Below are 20,128 nucleotides of genomic sequence, written 5' to 3' on the forward strand. Positions count from 1 at the left end.
TTTTTTTAGATTTTTTTTTAGAACTTTTTTTACATTTTTTAAACACTTGGGAATATTGGGGAAATAACTATGCCCTTAGAAGCACAGAGCACAGGACACAGGACCACTGAACTGAACAGGACACAGCACAGGACCCAGCAGCACCACTGAACTCAAAATTGACAGAGCACAGCACACAGCACCACTGGACTGATACTGCAGAACACAGCACAGCACAGCACAGAACTAAACAGCACAGCACGAGATCTACCAGGACAGAGGACCACCTAACACACCCTCCCTCTACCCTGATCAATGCCGAATGAAGATGGCGGCGACTAGCGGGGAATTTATAGGATCCGAGTATCGCGAGATCCGACAGCGGAATTATGACTCAGAGCCTCGGTTTCAGGTTTTCATTTGGCGCCAATACCCGGATCTGTCTCGGATCCGACTCGGATCGGCAACGTTCGGGTAGGCTCGGATTCAGGAAATCCGAGTGCGGTCATCTCTATTTAAAATCAGGTGAACATGACAGCTGATTTGAGTTGTTTAGTGACAGCTGATTCTTGTTCTATAAAAGAACTTAAAAACTAAACAGGAATAGTAACATGCTAATAAGATCATGATTAGTCATATAAATCAAAACAGAAAAAATAAATAAAAATAAAAATAAAAAAAATAAAAATAAGAGTAAGACTGTGAATGGAAATGACAGTAAATGTGGAAATACAAATGGAACAAAGGAAAGGAAGATAGGGAATTGTATGTTTATTCAAATGTGTATAAAGGAGCCTAAATCTAGATCTAAGTTTAGACCTTTAGGATTCAGAGTATCCAAATTGTATATCCAACGGGTTTCTTCTTTTGCTATTTCCGCTATATAATTTCCTCCCCTCCAGGACTTTTCCACCTTTTTGATTCCAATGAATCTCAGTCATGTGGGGTCTTTAGCATGTACATTAAGGAAGTGGTCTGGTACGCTGTGAGTGGTTAATCCTTTCTTAACATTTCTGATGTGTTCTGCAATCCTACATTTTAAATTTCGAATAGTCCTTCCAACGTACTGGGCACCGCAAGGGCATTCGAGTAAATATATCACTCCTTTGCTATTGCACGTAATTTTTTCTTTGATGGCATATACTTTGTTGTTATAATTTGATTTAAATTGTTTTACTGGTTTCATGCATGCATATTTGCTCGATTGGCATGCTTGGCAATTCAAACAGTAGTAAAACCCAGAATTGTTTTCACCCATCCAAGTTCCTGTTGTGGATTCTTACCTCTTCCTATCTTCCTCCTTTGCATGCACATTATGAATAGCACAAGAGATTCTAGACAAATTAAGCTAGATAACATATTTCTCAATAAAGATAACCCATAATTACCTATTAAACCCTCGGTAAGTGCAGACACTTTTTGTGCCCACTTTTTAAGGTACCTGAAATTACTAATAAGCAAAATCAAACAATGGTGGGAAAGTTCCACCCTTTCCAAATATTTAGAAAATAAATTAATCCCTAGGGGTTTGAGAATCTCAAAACCCCCTGCCTTTGGAACAGAAAACCCTACATTTTTACAAAAATGGAACACTATCTTAGAGACTTGCTCCTTTCAGTTAATGGAACTTATTATTGCAGAACCTCAAACGTCTCTATCAAATATCGATGCAGAAATAGAATCCATTAAAACCAAACTACATCCAGTCCAACACTTGGAAGACTATAAAAATTTGGAACAACTCACCTTTGATAGAATAAATAAGATAGAAGAGAAAATAATTGATACCAAACAACGGAAAATTCTAAGAGATATTGATGACTCTAAGAAAGGATCCAATATAGATCAACTACATAAATCCAGAAGACATAAAGTTCCCAATATTAAAAAAAATTCTTACCATCATAATGTCAGAACCCCATCATCATCTCATAAGCCTCGCAAAAATTATACGGGACTACCAATGGGAACAGGATCTCAGATCCCTCTAATAGACAAAGTACCACAATACCAGAATACTAGAACTTACAAACCTCTCAACCCAGCCAATTTCTCTATTCCTAAGAAACACCTTCCCTCGCATGTTAATGCAGTAACCAGAAGCTTCAATAGGGGTGCGAAACAGGTGGAAATGGACATTTTTTCTTTTAAATCCAATCTGCTAAGTAAAATTGAAAACTACAATCATTCTATTCCCACCACGGAAATAGATCTGGAAACAGATCCAGAACAATGTATGACCGAATTCTTACAATTGGCACAAAAAGAAGAAGATAACTCTCTTGTTTTTTAGGAACACACACAGACATTGCCACGGTAGTGGGAAGCGCCCAGAAAAAAGAAAACACACATTACTCTGCATATCTAAAAAGAAAATACCAAAGGGAAGAAGACGCGGCAAACGAGGACTGGGAACTAGTGGAAGCAAACCCAAAAATAAAGAGATAAAACCTACAGGAATATTTAATCTGAGCAGTTTAAATCTGACTACTCCACAAGTTAAGGTTCTGAACAACGGTCTCAAATTTGCACCCAGCAGTAATCTGGACAAATTTGGAGTATATATTGACCTGCAAAAGTTTATAAGAAAAATCACCTTAAAGAAATTTTTTGTTCAAAAGAAATTCACAACCCCCATTGTAAAAGAACTTCCACCCATTTTCAAACAAACTGAACTCAAACCCAAATCCACCTTCTTCCCCTATCATACAAAAGGTCCATTTATAGAGACATTTCAAAGAATGGTTGAGAACGATCTTAAAAAGCTGAATCTAGGTAAAATGCATTATTACAATTTATCTGGTGAAGAAAGAACAGCATTAGGACAACTTCAAAAATCGAAGGATGTGAAAATCAAACCTGCGGATAAGGGAGGAGGTATTGTCCTTATGGACACCACTGATTATCTGAAAGAAGCTCATAGATTACTTGAAGATACCACTACTTATGAAATCCTCAATAAAGACCCTCTAGATGGGTATAAACAAGAATTGGAAACACTTCTAAAAGAGGCCCATTTGAAGGGCATCCTAAATAAAAAAGAATACGACTATATATTAACAAAACATCCAAGACTACCGGTATTCTACTTCCTTCCTAAAATTCATAGGGATCAGAAAAACCGCCCAGGCAGGCCTATTATCTCAGGCATCAATAGCCTCACTTCAAACCTTTCAGAATATATAGATAAGTTTCTTCAACCATTTGTTGTCAATCAAGCAAGCTATCTTAAAGATACAAATCAAGTGTTACAACTAATCAGTAATATAGATTGGGAACCACATTTTGTATTAATGACCTGCGATATCACCTCTCTTTATTTAGTGATAGATCACAAAGATGGCTGTGAGTATTTACAATCAATATTATCCAGCAGCTCTGATATACAAGCAGAACAAATATCCGTTTTAATACATGTAATCCAATTTATACTAGAACACAACTACTTCTGGTTCCAGGACACCTGCTACAGACAGGTTCGTGGGACTGCGATGGGGACTAAATTTGCCCCCAGTTACGCGAACCTGTTTGTGGCGGAGTGGGAAAATCACAACATTTGGAGCAATAATCCCTTCCGACAATATATTCATACATGGAGGAGGTATATAGACGACGTCCTCTGCATTTGGACAGGGGACATAACACTATAGAAAGAATTCCTTACTTTCATCAATTCCAACACCATAAATCTGCAATTCACAGCCATTTACAGTCAAGATAAAGTGAACTTTTTAGATTTGGAGATACATATTCAAAACAATCAGGTTATCTCCAAAACATACATCAAAGAAGTAGATAATAATACCTTCATTCCGCAAACTAGTAATCATCGTCCGCTGTGGCTTAGAAACATCCCAAGCGGACAATTCCAGCGTCTCAGAAGAAATTGCTCAAAAGTAGAAGATTATACTGAACAAGCAAATAATATGAAGGAAAGATTCGTCGAAAGAAACTATATCGAACAAGAAGTCAACACTGAGTTAGAAATTATCAAGAAGATATACAGAAAGGAACTATTGATCCCTACAAGCAAGGAATCAGCTATTTCAGGAAAGGATGTACTTTTCATGACAAAATTTAACAATCAAGCCAAAAATCTGGAAAAAATTTTAATCAGACATTGGCCCATACTACTGCAAGATGAAAAGTTGGCAACCTGCTTGACAAAGAAACCAAAAATAATCTTCAAGAATGCAAACAATCTGAAGAGTAAACTGGTAAAAAGCTCCTTCCAATCAATAGAAAAAGACACCACAACTTGGATGAGTGAAAACAATTCTGGGTTTTACTACTGTATGAATTGGCAAACATGCAAATCGAGCAAATATGCATGCATGAAACCGGTAAAACAATTTAAATCAAATTATAACAACAAAGTATATGCCATCAAAGAAAAAATTACGTGCAATAGCAAAGGAGTGATATATTTACTCGAATGCCCTTGCGGTGCCCAGTACGTTGGAAGGACTATTCGAAATCTAAAATGCAGAACACATCAGAAATGTTAAGAAAGGATTAACCACTCACAGCGTACCAGACCACTTCCTTAATGTACATGCTAAAGACCCCACGTGACTGAGATTCATTGGAATCAAAAAGGTGGAAAAGTCCTGGAGGGGAGGAAATTATATAGCGGAAATAGCAAAAGAAGAAACCCGTTGGATATACAATTTGGATACTCTGAATCCTAAAGGTCTAAACTTAGATCTAGATGTAGGCTCTTTTTTTACACATTTGAATAAACATACAATTCCCTATCTTCCTTTCCTTTGTTCCATTTGTATTTCCACATTTACTGTCATTTCCATTCACAGTCTTACTCTTATTTTTATTTTTTTTATTTTTATTTTTATTTATTTTTTCTGTTTTGATTTATATGACTAATAATGATCTTATTAGCATGTTACTATTCCTGTTTAGCCTTTAAGTTCTTTTAAAGAACAAGAATCAGCTGTCACTAAACAACTCAAATCAGCTGTCATGTTCACCTGATTTTAAACCACGCCTCTACAAGGCTTATAACTGAAATCTATCAGTGAACATCATCATACTGCCCTGAGGAAGCCCGCATGACGGGTGAAACGCGTTGACTATTGGCCTCAAACTTTTATTGACATTTCATCCTAATCTAAATCTCATTTTTTCATCAACAAGCTCGTTTTTCCTCACTCAGACAGAATAGGAACCATCCGCGCAGGCGCGATCATTCAAAGGTGCGTGATATCTATTCAATTGTTGGGGAGCCCAGAAAGAGGCTGCACTATACAAGACAGTTATCTGCCAGGCGAAAAACCGCCATCGGACGCCAGCACAATACGGGTAAGACCCTTCTGCAATATACAATCAACAGACTGTGTGGGTGAGTGATTTCCCATCCCACATTCACGCATTGTTTGGATTTGATTCATTTTATCAGCACGGTTAACATGTAACCGAGAAATTGCTGTGTATATTGCGTCACTCATGGCGGAAAACTTATCTGAAAGGAGTATCTATTCTCCATTTCTACTTGGTTTACATAGTAATCCTCTAGAATTTTTGTATATATGGAATGAGTGACTTTTCCGGTTGCAGCTATACTTTAAATGTTGATAGAGGTCTTGTCCTCTAATCTACCATTTATATGATTCACATACCTTTATTTTACACTGTGATATTGTTGTATGTTTGCATGCACTCTGATTATATAGGATTGCATGTCACAATACGGTTGCAGCTGTCCAATCAGTCAACCTATATGATTATGTTATGACAGCTGTCTGGTCATTTCGTTATTTTATGTAATTTATACCAGTGCACTGGTTTTTATGTTTTCCAATTTGCTATAAAAATTATTATGTATACTTATTCTCACTATTAGTCCTTTTCTTGCCATTTCTGCTTCCTTACTACACACATTCTATCCCCTGTTATTATCCAGGTCATACTTTGCGCCAGTGTTTTTGGTTTATATTGTTATATGTAGGGGTGGGACATCCTCTGTTACTCTGTGCAGCATTGCAGACCTTTCCTAAGAGCCGCGCCATTTGGGTTTTTGTATTTTATATTTTTAGATCTGGCAGTAATAGAGAAAGGCGAAGGCCTCATTCTTTCTTTGCCACTCCGTGTGTAGAATAGCATGTTGGCATTTTGTTTTCTTGCCATTTAACTTTTCGTCAGTTACAGCTCTTTTTCTCTTCAACACGGCTAAATTTTTTATTTATATTTTTTTGTTTTTTTTCCTGACTTAAAAAGACTATGAACTTTTATATAGGCTTTACAAGATGACGTACAGCGAAGACTACCATCAGGACTGGTGACAGCACCTGCTTGCTGATCCTGCTCATATGTGGACTGCTTTGAATCCATTTTAATGAGCCCAAAGCACTTGTAGTGCAAAATATTAAATAGATAGTGCTGCTAGATAACACTTTCAACACCAGAAAAATTGTTGTTTCACACTGGGGAATATGGGACACCCCAAAGCACTTGTAGTGCAAAATATTAAATAGATAGTGCTGCTAGATAACACTTTTAACACCAGAAAAATTGTGGTTTCACACTAAGGAATATGGGACACCCCAAAGCACTTGTAGTGTCAAATATTAAATAGATAGTGCTGCTAGATAAGACTTTCAACACCAGAAGAATTGTTGTTTCGCACTGGGGAATATGGGACACCCCAAAGCACTTGTAGTGCAAAATCCAAACTTTAGACTGCTGGTATATTTTTATTTCTGCAGCCGGAAAATAGTTTCTGGAGGAGGGAATATGACATCCCAAACAGTTGGTAATGCTTGCAAAAATGCCTCCTCTATCCTCCTCTCTTCCTGCTAGAAGAATTGCTACAAGAATTGCAAGAATAATTGCTATGTCCCTGCTCTAATGCTGCCTACGACCTAACCCTTCTCTCTCCCTCTGTCAAATGGTGATGGATTGCTGTGTAGGTGGGTATTTATGGATTTCAAATATCGAGAGAACCGAGCTCTGAGATCCGACGACATCATGATGACGCTTTGCCTCGATTTAGAATCTGAATTGGCGCCAGAGTACCGGCTCGGTACTCGGATAGGTGAAGTCCGGGTGGGTTCAGTTCTCGGGTAACCGAGCCCACCCATCTCTACTGAAAACCAACCTCTTCATGAAAATGTATATTGCTCAACCACCTTCTTAACCTCACTAGGTTACCCTATTAACCCCTTATACACAGTTCATCCAAGACTACACACCTCTGACCCCCTGACCAAAATTGCTGTGTGACTGCATCATATGGCCAACTAGGCACTCCATAACTCAGCATTCTGGCTGGACCAGTTTGAAACTTGATCACATATATCAGACTCCCTGTCAGGACTGTAAATTGGATGGTGCTACTAACTGGTATTGACGCAACTGTACAGCGAGGAGCGGAGTCTAACACACCCCCAGTATTCACCAGTGACCCCCGCAAGGAGGTTTGGACTTCACTGCAAAGGGTGCGCAGGTCAGTTAACAGTGTGATAGTGATGCGGGTGATCAAGCCTAGTGGACAAGGTACCAAGGGATATCCAAAGCAAGGGTCAGAGTAGCCGAAGTCAAACCAGGAGATCAAGCAAACCAAATTAGGATCCAGAAGAATTGTCACAGATGAAGCCTGGTCAAACAGGAGGTCAATAGAAGAAGCACAACACATGGAACGCTGGAGGCAAGGAAAGACCTGATACTCTGGCACCCTAATGGTGTCAGAGTCAGGTTTAAATAGAGGTGCACAGTAAGTGATAGGTTGGTGGTCAGTGACGTCAAATACCACCGACGGAAATCCAGAGGGTGCGCTACTGCACCTGCTCGGGAGGCATTCAGCAGGCCGAGTTAGCTGCTTCTCTGTTGCCTGGCAACAGAGTTCACTCGGGTGGAAGTGGCAGGCAGTCATCTCCATTTAATGACCGTGATACGGGGACGGTAACCGACAGTCCCCCTCCGCTCTCCAATTCTGAGTTGGGCTGGAAACAGATCTCTTCATTAATTTAGACAATAGATGATGGGCATGTAGATCCTTATTATCAACCCATGATCTCTCCTCCGGCCCGTAGCCCTTCCAATGGACCAGGAACTGAGTTTTGCCCCAGAATATTTTCCACCTCATATTCATCACCAATCAAGGTGTTGACAAGAGGAGGACGGGAAGGTTCTTAAAGAATGCATTGATGGCCAAGGGTTTAAGTAAAGAAAAGCATATCTTAAGAGAAAGATGTAAGCATAATTTGTAAAAGACAGGATTAATAACTTGTGAGATGAAAAATGGACCAAAGAATCGAGGAGCCAATTTCATAAAAGGGAAGCGAAGCTTAAGATTACAAGTAGATAGTCATGCGTGATCCCCCACTTGAAGTACTGGCAGATTCTTGTCATGAAGGTTAGCAGATGCTTGTAGCATTGAGAAGTCTCCGAAAGTCTCGTTTGAGTCAGACATCAGATCCGAGAGAAATTGTGAAGTAAGATGTCAACTGTGGGAACCAAAGAAACAGAAACCTTGGCCAGACTGTGAAGAACAGGATGCCTGCCAAATACTGTGAAGAAAGGAGATAATCCGGTATAGGTATGTACATGATTATTATGAGCAAACTCGGCCCAGCAGAGTAGATCATTCCAGGACGATTAGTGTTCAGATGAATAATATCGTAGAAAGGCTTCTAGGTCTTGGTTTGCCTGTTCGGTTTGACCATTCATCTGCGGATGGTAAGAGGAGGAGAACTTAAGATTGATCCCCAGACTCTTACAAAAGGACCTCCAGAATCTAGAAATAAACTGTACCCCACGGTCCGAGATGATCTGTTGGTGGCAACCATGGAGACGGAATATGTTGTTTATGAATAGATGAGGAAGGTAGTCCTTTACACGGAATGAAATGGGCCATCTTTGAGAAACGGTCCACCAAAACCCAAATGGTATTGTAGCCAAATCTGTTATAAAATCCATGGAAATGCTGGACCATGCAGAATCTGGAGTAGGGAGACCTTGTATATACTCGTGACTTCGGAACCAAAAGAGGGCAACCAATAATGTCTAGATATAAGAGCAATAGTTTTTGTGGCCCCAGCATGACAGGCAAATTTAGAGACGTTGGTCGTCTTCATAACTTTATAGCAGAGGTAAGGACTTACAAAAGAGCTCCCAACAGGAGGAGTATCCACCCATGAACCTGTTAAGGCCACAACCTTGATTGGATTTAGAATGGTGTGAGGAGCAGGTGAGGAAGTGGTATCAGAAAAATCAAAAGATCTGAACAAGGCTTCAGCTCTTAAGTTCATTGTACCCTGGCAGTAGGTCAAGATTAGATCAAAGCATGAGAAGGATAGGAAACAATGGGCTTGGCAAGGGTTAAGGCACTGGGCCTCCTGTAGACAAGTCAGATTCTTGTGGTCAGTCATGACCGTAACTGGGTGTTGAGCACCCTCTAGGAGATAACGCCATTCCTCCAGCGCCGCCTTGTTAGCCAGGAGTTCCTTGTCCAATGCTGTAATTTTTCTCACATGAGGAAAATTGCTGGAAAGGAATCCGCAGGGTTCAAGAAATCCAGAGAGCTGATCATTGTGAAAGGACTGCCCCAATGCCAACAGAGGAGGCATCAACCTCGAGAGAAAAAAGATTTGTCCTGGTCAAGCTGTTTGAGAACTGGAGCAGCAGAAATAAAAGCCTCTGTAAGAGTCTTAAAGGCAGTCACTGCATCCGAAGGCCAGACTTTACAAGAACCTTCTTTCCTGGTAAGAAAAGCAATAGGAGCAATTAATGTAGAGAATCCTTTAATAAACTATCAATAGTAATTAGCAAACCCAATAAAGCATTGGGTGGCTTTGAGGCCAATGGGTTGAGGCCAGTTAAGAATAGAGTCCACCTTCACTGAATCCATTTGTAGGCCGGACCCAGAGACAAGATACCCGAAAAAAGGGCAAATGAGAGAGCTCAAACAGACATTTTTCAAGTTTGCAGTAAAGGTGATTAGACCGCAGCCGGGAGAAGACCTCCTTGACTTGCTTGCCATGGGTGATGAGATCAGGAGAAAAATTAGAATATCATCCAAATAAACTACCAAAGAGTAGTATAACAGGTCTCGAAAAATTTCATTTGCAAATTCTTGGATTACCGAAGGGGCATTGCAGATCCCACTCATAGTGGCCATCACGAGTATTAAAGGCAGTTTTCCATTTGTCGCTTTTGCAAATGCGTATCAGGTTATAGACTCCTCTGAGATCCAAATGGAAAATATTTAGGCACCACAAATGCCATCAAATAATTCTAGAATCAGGGGGAGAGGATAACGGTTGTTGACCGTGACTGCATTCAGACGACGATAATCAATACACGGTCTCAAAGAACCATCCTTCTTTTTTACGAAGAACCCTACTCCTGCCAGAGAAGATTTCCTTATGAAGCCTCGCTGAAGGTTCTCAGATATATACTTGGACATGGCTTTAGTCTTGGGCAGAGACAGAGGAAAGACACGTCTTTTGGGAATACGGTCAATAGGACAATCCCATGGACGATGAGGAGACAATTTCTCGCATCCAGGAACCCCATAGTTCAGGGAGAACCATTCTGGAAAAGAGGGAAAAACAAGGAATCTAAGAAGTACAAGGAAGGACCTTGGACAGGCAATGTTCCATGCAGAAGGAACCCCAAGAAGTCACTTTGGGCTTGAGTCCAGTCAAACTATATGTCATTTCTTATGTGTTTACAGTTTGATTCTGCTAAGCACTTTATTGATAACTCATGCCAATGTTCAGGACAACATCATGTGGATCATTGAGACTGCTTTTTATGAAGACTTTACTATTGTGGCAGTTCAATATCACGTGACCAGCTGCCTACGGATTGGAGCAACAAGATCACGTGTTTTCAAGTCCGGTCTTTAAAACAGTGCATCTGACTCAATTATAATCCTTGCTTCTGATAAAACGGCTCCTTGTAAGCCGAGAAACGTGTCAGGATGATTGACGGACACCAAAGTAAGTTAACCCCGGGGTTGCTAGCATTATTACTTTTCTCCGGCCATAGACTGCTACAAATGATATGAACACTCCACTTTTCTACTGTTGATTATGGCGCTGATATATCATCTATTGAAGCTCTACCATTGAGATCTGCTAACTCTCCCACGTACATGTGAATGGTTCCACACAGAGCTGTGTCGAACAGGAGCTGCATTCTCCGGAGCTCATAATATTGGCTACACACTTGACTTTTGTCTGCGGCTACTGATCGGATGCACACGTAGCTGTGCTATATTGATAGCTGATTACAGGAGTGCTCTTTCAAGTCTAGCAGCAGCGGCTATTAAAATGAGTTACTATTGTGAATATTGACTAATATATTAACTCCCTGACACAACAACCTGAGGGTGGTATGCAAGACTCCCCAGCACATGGGATTTAACTTCTTGGTTCTGCTATTCATTACTAATTTTATATTGTGATTTATTATACTTGATATATTGTATATTCATTAAATTGTGTTTTATTTTTAGATTAGCGCTTTCTTGTATTCTTTTCAATATTACTCAGACACACCACCATTTTAAAAATACTATTATTTTAAATAAAATAAAAACACCCTTACAATACCTGTTTATTTCTCACATAGACCCATGTGGGCATTCCTGTCTTCAAGTGTTATGGCTACACGCTACCAAGATAAACTTTTAGAACAATAGGTAATGAGGTCTTCACCTTTAGCAACCACCTTATCCGTAGAGCTGAGTGGATGCCCCCAGGTCTTAAGCTCAGCGTAGTAAAGGTTTATCTATGGTGGCCGTAGCGCAGCTGGAACAGGAGGCAGTGGCCACGATAATGGAGCGGGAGATCAGTGGTAGGCCGGGATCAGGGGTCTGAAGCAGGCAGAGTAGCCAGGAAAACAGGCCAGCGGATCTGGGAGACAAACAAAACAGCAAATTCCAATGTTCAGGCAGAGGTCATGGCTACAGGCAAACAGGCAAAGTCCAATTCCAGGCAAAGGTCATAACAAGAGGTCAAACAGAAGTCAGGATTCAAAGAGCAGGTCAGCAACAACACAGGTAGTGAACGCTATAACCAACAGGGAGGCTAAGCCCTCCCGGTCTTAAATACATAGAATGCCCAATCAGAATTGAGGTGGTGCTGGAGATCTAATCAGCAGCCTGAGGTTGTAAACACTAAATTAATCTAATCTGCACCTGCGCCCGGTTATGTCAAATGCCGGGACGTGGTGCTGTCAGTGATAACATCCCGGCTGTTGTCATGGTAGCCGAGACGCAAGCAGGAGAGGAGAGCCGCATATCACCGAGGCTCGTAACATCAGGTCAGATCCAGGTCTTTGAAAAAAAAACGAAAAAAAAAACATGTTTAGGATGACGCATGATCTGCTTGCTAAGAAATGCTTACAATGACCTGAACTCTGAGTGGTTACAGGTATCTGTTTGTTACATTTACATTTTTCAATGAAACACTTGATGGGACGTATTCAATTGTTTAGTTTCCGCTAGGGAGCTGCGAGCTGAAATCCAGCGAGAAAATTACTGTATTAACGGCTTTTAAGTGCACTATTACCGTAGTAATGGTGACAACTGAATACGCCCCGATATGTGGAAAAGAAAGTTTCTGATTCTAGCACCTTACTACATTTCTTGTTTCTATCCTGAACCAGAACTTTGTTCCTCCATCTCATAGGTGTGACTCGTAAACACACTGCTCCACATTACTTTCGGACACATTCTAGAAAGCAAAGTAGCAAACTTAAGAGGATGAGTAAGAATATATTTAAATCAATGTCCTACCTCTAGAAGGGCTCTACAGATTTTCTAAGACTACAGCTTCCATGATTCTTCACCATCATTGAAAATATAGTTTAATTGGCTTACACTTCCAGCAAGTCTCCTCACAGGAATAGTAATGTAATCTGAACCTAATATTATATATTATCCATATAGACTCAGACCATAAGAAAAAGAAGTATGACCCATTTAACATTTTGCTCGATGTGCCCTGCCACTGCTACCGAAAAAGCAATGGAAGAAGTAGAAGAAGTTAAAATAGAAGAACAAATACCAGTGCTCAATCATGAAGCTGGTACTGTGGTCCTGCAGAAAACTCTAGAGATTGTGAATTTAGGTGTTTAATATGGCCTATTCAAAATCCCTTTCCAATTTTAGCCTTGAATAATAGAACTAAGACGTATGGTGGTGTTTCTTTTTTAACTTCTGTAGATAATTTACACACTGCAAAAATGTCTTCATTCATTTTCCCCCTTGCCAGTTATTCCAGGGTCTCCTTTGTTGAGTATATAACATGGACTGCTTGGCAGATCACTGAGATAACCACATTAAGTTAAATTCTTCAAAACTGTTTAGCTCAACCCTTCTATTCCCCAGAGTATACCCTCATGTTACTCTGAAATATGCGGATGTGTACATAAATACTTATACTTATTTTCTGATGATTTGCTGTCATTTATTGTACAAATAAGTGTTACATTGGTGTAGTGTGAACCTAGTTCATAGAATATTCTTTGTATGCTAAACTAGAGAAATTTATTTTTGAACTTCCATTTCTTGGATATTTAATCACCATGATCCATAAAAGGTTCAAGCTATGTTAGTCTAGGCTGAACCCAACTACTTTAATTAATGATTACTATAGACAATATATTTTATATTTATGTTGGTTGAACCCTTTAATGGTTGTCTATAAAAGAAGTAATCCTATGAATTTACTTTTAGAATCAGATAAGGCCTCCAAAGCATGTCTAAGTGTCGTGTCATCTTGATGCTATGCAACCATGAAATAACGTTTCTGTGTCTCTCTGTAACATTTTAGTGACCAGGTGAAAGTTTCCAAAGAACTATACATAAAAGCTTCTATGCTAATTGAAAAACACACACTGCAAAGGGTAGCATGTTTGTTTAATTGAAAACATACCAGGCATTACTGACCCCACATATAAAGCATAACTGTTGTGCAGAGGAATACGTTGTTTTGCCACTTCTATTAAGAAATTAAATACCAAACCCTCCAAAAGATTAATTTTGGGAAAATGTCAAAAGCAGTGCATCAAGCATGTTCTTTTATGATAACATTCCTAATACTGGATTACTGGAGGAATATAATTATCTGGTGTCTGGGAAAACTGCGTATGTCAAGGTATTCTCTAAGCTGGGTTAATACCCCCTCATGAACAAGGACATAACATTACTAGATAAAATCATGGTAGATAGACTGGCTTTTTCATTAATCCAGCAGGATCATTACAGGTAGAGCAACAATTGGTTGTTTCCTTCCTTCTTGTAACATTGGAAGATACTGTACTCAAACTATCACTGGACTAGGAGAAGCAATTCTCACAATTGACACAAAAAGACTTTGATAATGTGAACTAGTAGACTAAACATGTGAAATGTGTTTTTCAGACAGTATTCAATACATTATACTGACACACTATTTATGCTCAACTATCTTCAGTGATTGTTTTAGTAGAGATACTTCTATTGATACGAGTCGCGTACTGCCACGGCTCGCTCTCCCTAACGTCATGGCTGTCGGGACAACAGCCGGGACGTCATTTCCTGTATCCTCATCCCGGCCGTCACAGTCACAGGACACTTTACAATCATCGCTGCGACCCAGCCAACAGGGCAGAAGGGCCATGCATATTACCATGTAATCAATTAGCTGCATCCTGGGGGCTACTTAGGACCTCTTGATTATTGTTTTCCTGATTGGTCAGCTGTAGTATATAAAACAGGGAGGGCTTAGCCTCCCTGATGGTTATAGTGTCCTGTGTGTGCATATTTTGCTAAACAGCTCTGTTCCTGCATAGTCCTTACTACCTGACCTGATTCTCCGTTGTGACCCCTGGCTTTGTTTCTGGACCCTGCTTGTACTCTGTGTGCCCTGATCTTGTGCTTTATTATGGATATTCCTGTTCACTTCCAGCCCTGACCCTTTGGCCTGTCCCTGACTACTCTACCTGCAATGGACCCCTAACTCCGGCATACCACTGACCACCCGCTCCTCTCTTGTAACCGCCTCCTTTACCAGCTTCGCAACGGCTGCCATAGATAAACTTTTACTACGCTAGAGGTTAAGACTTATCCAAATCTTATAGACAATCTTTTTCACAGTTATCAATGTCCTATTCTCATAGCATATTATCTAATATGATGCTACTTATAAGGTTATACATTTATATTTGTCAAGCTAACGCCATCTTATTCAAATCTACAGTCATGGGCAAAAGTTTTGAGAATTACACAAATATTATTTTTCACAAAGTCTGCTGCCTTTAGTTTTTATGATGGCAATTTGCATATACTCCAGAATGTCATGAAGAGTGATCAGATGAATTGTAATTAACGTCAAAGTCCCTCTTTGCCATAATAATGAACTTTATCCCAAAAACAACATTTCCACTGCATTTCAGCCCTGCCACAAAGGACCAGCTGACATCAGGTCAGTAATTCTCTAGTTAACACAGGTGAGAGTGTTGACAAGGACAAGGCTGGGGATCACTCTGTCATGCTGATTGAGTTATAATAACAGATTGGAAGCTTTAAAAAGAGGGTGGTGCTTGAAATCATAGTTCTTCCTCTATTAACCATGCTTAATGGCAATCATTGCTTTGCACAAAAAGGGCTTCACAGGCAATGATATTGTTGCTAGTAAAATTGTACCTAAATCAACCATTTATTAGATTATCAAGAACTTCAAAGATAAAGGTTTAATAGTTGTGAAGAAGGCTTAAGGGCACCCAAAAACACCCAGCAAGTGCCCGGACCGTCTCCTAAAGTTGATTCACCTGTGGGACAGGGCACCACCAGTGCAGAGCTTGCTCAGGAATGGTAGCAGGCAGGTGTGAGTGCATCTGCACGCACAGTGAGGTGAAGACTTTTGGAGGTTGGTCTGGTTTCAAGGAGGCGAGCAAAGAAGCCATTTCTCGTCAGGAAAAACATTAGGAACAGACTTATATTCTGTAAAAGGTACAGGGATTGTACTGCTGAGGACTGGGGTAAAGTAATTTTCTCTGATGAATCCCCTTTCAGATTGTTTGGGGCATCTGGAAAAACACTTGTCCGGAGAAGGAAATTGCAAAGTTTTACAGTAAAAAAGAGGTCTGGGGAACACTTTTCACTTAAGGTAGCAGAATACTCACCAGCAGCTACACTAGTTAAAGTGCCTGTGGCTATTCTTAGCCATCAGCATTATCATCCTCTGACAAAAACAGGCATTGATGGCTGACATTTCTGTGCAACATCTGTATGCATCTACCTAATTGCAAATGTTTAATTTATAGTTGGATGTGCTTTAGAATATTGTACATTTTGTAAAATATGTTGCACTGCCCATACGCCCAAATTGCACCAATATTTTAAGATGCATGTATCTAATACCTGCAACCTCTTGCACTTCAAGAGGCAGTAAAGGGTCATTCAGGTGCAAGTACATTATAGTATAGCAAGGGGCATTTGATGCACGTTAAGCAACCCTTTCCCTTGAGATGCATCTTATTTTGACATACACTTATCTTTGAAATATGTCCCTTACCAAGGACAAATTCAATGCCTACCCATGATGGGTGCAAATTCTGTAATTAATATATGCATTGTTTTTTTATTATTATTATTATTATTGTTATTATTATAATTATTATTATTATATTGGATTACTATCTAATTACGAGTGGAGCAATCATTTTTTTTCTCATGATGTTAATATTTCCAGATGGGGACACTATTTAAACTACATACTTGTAACACTACAAGTGCTCATATGCATGCTGACACTTGTAGTGCTACAAGTATGTACTTGTAATAGTCTCTCCATCAAGAAATATTAAGTTTTGCCATAAAACATTAATAAATATTGCCACACTGGTGATGAAATAGTAAGTTACTGTAAAATAATAACATTTTTAGAAAATCTCTTACATATAATCGTTAATTCAATTTGGTCCACTAAATTTTTCAAACATATTTTGTTCCCATAAGAAAATTAATAATAATTTTTGATCCTGTACAACAAAAAACATGCTTTGTTTAAACTTACATTGTGCCTCATGTTATTTTAACATTGACCAGGTAGCTCAAACAACATGCTTTTATTTCTTTTCAATCTCAGGAGCGTTTCAGTTTCTGTTGAAACTCAGGCGGGTTTGTGTTTAATCTACAACATGGGAGGGATAGGTATTTTAAAATTGACACAAATCAACAGAGATTGGATTTTGGAAAGTCAAGATCACAGATTAATACATATGGCGATTTTGCACATAAAATCGCTGATCTCTCGCGATTTGCGGCAATTTTAAATTGCTGAAAAAAATTGCAGCTTGATTCATTTACCCCCCGGACTTCTATGTGTGACATGTGTTTTGTAAAGATGCAGCATACACTCTTCTGCCTCATAGTCCCCTGACTAACATTGTTGTGTGACGGGATCATTTAGCTTATGAGTCACTTTTACCCTTGCAGTCTGGCTGGGCTGAAATGCAAAATGTAGACTTAACCTCATGTATCAAACTCCCATTGTTCCATAGATTGTAAGCTTGCGAGCAGGGCCTTCTCACCTCTTTGTCTGTTTTACCCAGTTTATTAGTTTACTATGTTTGTCCCCGATTGTAAAGCACTACGGAATATGTTGGCGCTATATAAATAAATGATGATGATGATAGTCATATGACTGTGCAATTGACCTCATACCAGGGGAAAAGCTCCCTAAAGGCTGATTGTTCAATTTGGCTTCACTAGATCTCAAACCTGTAGAGGAGTACATTGCAGAAAATCTGGCCAAGGGTTTCATTAGGCCTTCCAATTCCCCTTTAAGTGCTGGCCTATTCTTCATGACAAAAAATACCTTCAAACCTTGGGATATATTATACCACACTGCGGGTTTGAAAAAGTGGAAATGATGCCTATAGCAACCATTTGCACCAGCTACAGGGTGGGTATAATCGATACTTACACCTGCCCTGCTGGTGCAAATGATTTGGCTAAAAACACATACTTTAGAGATGAATCAACTGCTTGTTTGCATGCTCTTCCCTTGACTCACCCTTACTGTACATTGCTTACATTAGTCCTCCCCCTCTCCTATCTGTTCTGCCCTTCAAATTGTAGGCAGTCAGAAGTGCCATTTACAGACGAACATGAATGGCATGTACTGTTACCTTGGTTTTCGTGCATGCACAGATTGCAAATATATATATATATATATATATATACATACATACACACATATAATTATTATTTTTTTCACTATTTACCAGCAGCATAACGCAGGGTTGAGTAATTCAGCAAAGCCAGAGGGGCTTCAGCTAGATCCCATTGGAAATGACAGGTAACACCATGCTGAGCTTTTCGCAGCTTAATAAATTGGAGAACTTCACAGTCCCCATATTGATATATGAAATGATAAATGGGTTATGTCAGGATAAATGTACTATTTCTCCTGCATTGATCCCCTCATAAATTATGCAATGGACATTTTACAGAGAAAACTGTTGTTTTCTCGGATTCATGACTGAATCAACAAACCCCTTTATATTAATGGATTTCTCTATGAGTTGCATCTGTGGATGGGATTTACATGAGATAATTGGTCTCTATTTTCTTCATGTTACATGTTACTGTCTCCACAGTGACTCGAGTTTTCTTGCAATGGGAAGCGTGCACCCAGGAATCCCGACCTTGGAGTAAGACTGAAGTGGGCGTGATCAACAACACTTGAAAAGGGCCGTTTTATCTTGGTTCCAGAGCTTTCCTTAGGTGTCTTTTTACCAATCTCCAGGCCAGCGTTCATGTGGCTGCAGCTCTGAGTCTGGTTCTGGAAGGGAAGAGAAAACGAAAGCATGCACATTAGTCAATTGATCAGTAAGACTTTTCATATAACCTGTTAGATCCCCATGTTTGTGCTGCAATTGTTGGAGATAGTAACATTCTGTTCTAGGAACTGATCCAAACAGAATCTCATAAGGTGATAGTTTATTCTTTCCACTAGGGGGTTGTCCTTACACTGAACAAGGCTATGGGTAAACATTCTGGCCAAGGTTTCTTTGTTTCTGTCATTATCTTTTGAATCTTTAGTGTACCATTCAGCCTCTCTACCCTACCACTACCTTGTGGCCTGTAGGGATTGTGAAATGCCTGTTGTATGCCTAGGTCATTCATTATGTGTTGCATTATCTCCCCAGTGAACTGTGTTAACCTATCGGACTCAATCACCTCCGGGACCCCAAGCCTACACACATCTCACTTATCAGTTTTCTGGCAGTGTTTTTCGCCGTTGCTTTGGATACTGTCCATCTTTTGGGCCATTTGCTGAATATATCAGTGCAAATTAGGGCATACTCATATATCCCTGATTTTAGTAATTGTATATAGTCTATCTGAAGTCTTTGGAAAGGGTAGAAAGCTTTTGGTATCATTCCTTGTGCTGTTTTTACCCTCTGTCCGGGGTTAGAGGGTCCATAGATCCAACATCATTGTGTGTAGTCTGCTGCTGCATTGCTAAAACCTGGTGCTATCCAGTGTTTGTAGACTAGACTGGTCATCTGTTCCTTGCCCACATGTGCTTGTCCATGCACCGCTTGTAATAAGGGGGGAACAGAACTTGTGGGAGACACAGCTTATCCATAGTCTCGAGGAGCTTTCTTTTGCCCCCAATTTTTTCCATCTTTGTTTCTCAGCTTCCAATGTTTGTTCTTGAAATTTCCTGAGATCTTTGTAATCTGGCATTGTCTTAGAGGCTGTATATACCACATACAGTTGAGATTCTTTTTTCTGCCTCCTAGCTGCCTTCTTTGCCTCTTCATCTGCAAGTGTTTCCTCTGGTTTCAAAGGTACTATTCTTGGTGTGTGCTTGTATTTTGACCACGGCCACCTTTTGTGGTAATTGCAGTGCTCTGATTAAGTCTCTTATTAGATTTACGTGCTGTATCTCCTTGCCACTTGATGTCTTGAAGTCTCTGCTTCTCCATATAGGACTAAAACCTTGTGTGACACCCCCAGGCATATCTGGAATCTGTATATATGTTAGCAGTAGTTCCTTCTGCATACTCCAATGTATTCGTGAGTGCTATCAATTCTGCAGCCAGTGCAGAGAGTGCTGATGACAATGGTCCTGAATCAACTACTTCTTTATCTGTGGTTGCTGCATATCCAATGTATGGGGGA

This window comes from Mixophyes fleayi, chromosome 9 (assembly GCF_038048845.1).
Source record: "Mixophyes fleayi isolate aMixFle1 chromosome 9, aMixFle1.hap1, whole genome shotgun sequence".
NCBI lineage: Eukaryota > Metazoa > Chordata > Amphibia > Anura > Limnodynastidae > Mixophyes > Mixophyes fleayi.